Source organism: Microtus ochrogaster, chromosome 4 (genome assembly GCF_000317375.1).
Source record: "Microtus ochrogaster isolate Prairie Vole_2 chromosome 4, MicOch1.0, whole genome shotgun sequence".
Taxonomy (NCBI): Eukaryota; Metazoa; Chordata; class Mammalia; order Rodentia; family Cricetidae; genus Microtus; species Microtus ochrogaster.
Window position 1 is genome coordinate 1,617,611 of NC_022011.1, and position 3,857 is coordinate 1,621,467.

Sequence of the window (3,857 nt, forward strand, 5' to 3'; positions counted from 1 at the left end):
CAAACAAAGCTTAATTTGAAATCAAACATGTAATTAATCTGAAGTATTTCTGTTTCACCAGATAATACCACTTCAGTCTTGTTTCTGAATACAAATATGTGCACTTTGCACAGCACATGTCTTCATGTCATGACAAGCCAGCGACTACTGACTATGATGCCAAGGCGGTGGGAACAGGTTTTACTGTTCACACACGGTTTTATGCTCCTGTAGAAACAGTGGTTTAATTACAGAAAACAAAAGACTTTCACTATTTCCCCACTGTCGTATTTCAGAATGAAAGTGTCTAATCTGGCTATCGAGGGACTGTATTCTATCTGAATGATTGACTATAAGAATTGTTGTTTGAGTCATGGTATTGAGTTTCATAAAAAGTCAATCAATGCATTGTAGTTCTTTTGAGATTGGAACTGAATTTCTAGCAATTTCTGCAATTGCCCTAAATATTCCTGCTGCCTTTTTATTGCATATTTATATGAAGTACCATTCAGCATTGATGGTTATTAAATAAGTATTCATTAGCCCTACAAAACATTGAAGATGCTCTAATCCTGCAGGATTAAATATTCAGCTGAGGTCTGACTCTTTATGTAAAACAAATAAGCACATCTCATTAATATGCAAATGTGCCTTAAACTTCAATGAATGGTGAAATGATATTAATTATATGTGTACTAGATAATTGTTTTGTAATAAATTTCTTAGGATTTCTTGTCAGTAAATGTTTGATTTTCTCACCTATCTGATATTCTTGTATATATACTGGGTCACATAAACATTTCTCAGGCAAAAAGGGTCAAAGAACCTTAGGCCGTGTATGGAGACTGGAGACATAGTTCAGAGGTTACGAGCATGCGCTGTTCTAGCAGAACCCTAAGCTGTGTATGGAGACTGGAGAGGTAGTTCAGAGGTTACGAGCATGCGCTGTTCTAGCAGAACCCTAAGCCGCGTATGGAGACTGGAGAGGTAGTTCAGAGGTTACGAGCATGTGCTGTTCTAGCAGGGAACCCATATTCACTTCCCAGTGCACAGGTTGGGCAGCTCACAACCACCTGTAACTCCAGCTCCAGGGCATCAGGTGCCTTTCCTGGCCTCCGCGGGCACCTGCACTTACATACCCATACCCACACACTGACACATATGTACATATAATTGAAAATAAAATAAACTTTTTTTTAAAAAAAGAAGTCTTGTACTAGAACAGAAGACCAGGAACACACACGGCCACAGGAGCCAATGACAGGTCCACGAGATCTAAGCTGCGACTGACGAACTCCTAGGGACTCCGTGTGGACATCTGAAGAGTTAAAATACCAGCAAGCATGATTACAAGAAGAAATGTCCGACATTTTTTCATGAGGGAAATGCAAATGGAAAGTATATGGAAAGTCTGTCTCAGCCGTCAAAATGGGCATCGTCAAGGAAATAAACGACAACAAGGCTGGGAAGGATGCCAAGTGCAGTGGGGGTCAGGGAGGAAACCAGAGAGGAGGGTGTGAAAGACAGCAATGGGCAGAATATGGTTTGAACTACGTTATATGCATGGGTGAGATTATTACAAAGGCAAATATTGGTTCATATATATTACACGGGCTTGTAATGGAAATCTCAGTGCCAACCTGGAGGAGGTGGGGGCAATCTTAAGGGAATCCGTATTTTCACAAATTCTTCCTCCTGGAGATATATAAAGTTCTCACAGTGAAATCCCATTTTGCTTCTGATGTAGGAGGAGGAACATATTCACCTTGCAATCTCCCAGAGCACCGTTCTCCTTAATAAGTCCTGTCCTCAAGAAGACTCATTTAGGAACCCAGTCAAGTGACTCCTACCAGATCTCAGCTGACTCTTAGAAAGACAAACACCAAAAACCTAGTCCCTTCTCGCCTTCCTGCTTCAGCTAAGAGGGAAGAAAAACTTGAGAAGTATTTGTAAAAGTCATAGTCCAGGGGCATGTTCTCTCTAACACAGTGAGATGTACCTCAAGATTAGCATACTTCTCTCCATATCTTACCAGATCCTCAGTAAATCTCTGAATACTGAGGAATTTCACCTAGATTGTTTTTACCAGGCCTAAATTATGGAAGTGTCAAACAAGAGGGAAAACACTAACAAGGGCTCCTGAGATATTTTGGCCCCAGATGTCCCCACCCACGGCAAGTCATTTAACACCTACATAAATAAGCAGAGAGCCTTACACTACTTATTGGAGCCCTTTTCTTAGCCCTTGTAGTCAGCAGAAAATGACAGGGCACAATAAAAAGTGATCAGTTTGAAGAGAGAGCTTCAGCCCAGACAGAGATGACAGAGATTTTGGAATGATGATTCTCTGGCATGTCAATCAGTTATGATTGTGTTTCAGGTCCTCAAGAGATAAAGTGAGCAACAGGCATAACAGGTGGACAATGTAAGCAGAAGATAGAAGTTAAAAAAAATAAGTCAAAAGAAAGTCTTACAATCAAAACCCACCAAACAAAAACACTGAGTGTTTTGAGAGGCTTTGCAGAGGACTAGACATAGTTGAAGAAACAATCTATAATCTGGAAGATATGTCAATGGAAATTTCCCAAAGGAAAACACCAAAAAAAAAAAAACTATAGACTATACAAATTATTTAAGAACTGTGGTGAAGTGGCAATATTGTTAGTTATCTTATGAAGTCAGAATCAATCATACTGACTTTTTTGCTTTGTTTGATTAGATTTTTCTGTCTTTGATTTGTTTTATCATATTTGTTTAGCCATTTGTCTTTCAAAAATTTGTGTGCTCTTACTTCAGAAAAATGTGTTGACACGCTGCTGATACTCTTGTAGATGACAAAGAGCCTACAAAGCGGCTCTGTTTAGGAACAGACTGAACTATCAGAGGCCTGGGAAGCTACACTCTGTGAACCCAGCCACAGTCCATTGTTCTCCATAACCACGAGTTAAAAGAAAACCAATAGCATAGCAAAGGAAACAACATTGAACTTTGGGTGACTTATAGGTATAAGCTGGGTAGGTTTTGCTTGTTTTTTGTTTTAATCTTTTACATTCACGTGAGTCTTGGTCTGAAAATACCATTGCCATAAATAATCCTTTTTTCAACTTGATAAACTCATCATAAAGAAATATTTTAGATCTTTTATTGTACTGAAATCACAAATAAATATCATACAGCCAACTTAAGGTAGCCACGCTAACTCTTGTTCAGGTCCAAATTCTAAGATTTTCAGTGGACTATATGGTTGGGATGGGCATTCTGAAGCCATGGAGATTCTCATGGGTTTCATCACTACTGATTATATTTTGTGGCCTTATCTACCACAAGAGAAAAAAAAGATATAGAAGAATAATGGTATGTCCCGGTGATATGATTCATAACAGAGATGAAAACTCACACTGCACTGAGGAAAGACCACAAACATATCCTTACTACTCATGTTAGGCTCTCTGAGCTGCTGGAACAGAAATACTATAGACTGAGTGGATTAAAAAACAGAAATTTATTTCTCTAAGTCTAGGTGTTGTGAAGTCCAAAATATCAGAAGATTCAGCTGAGAATGTTCTTCCTGGTTTATAGATGGAGGCCTTCCTTCTGCAGATTCTCCCACAGCGGACAGAAATATTACCTTCATGTTCCCTCTTTTAAGGTTATATCACATTCACGAGGGTTCCACCTTTGTGACCTAATTCCTTCCCAAGGCTCTACCTTTTGATATTGCCACACTGATCATTTAGGCTTCCATACATCAGTCAGGACAAGGAACACAAAGAAGCAATCCATTACACCACCTGTAGCAGGGGTAAGCCCACCGTGAGTCCTGAGTGTCCCTGAGCATCATCGCTGGACGTACTGCAGTGCAAGACCCTGCCCTCTGC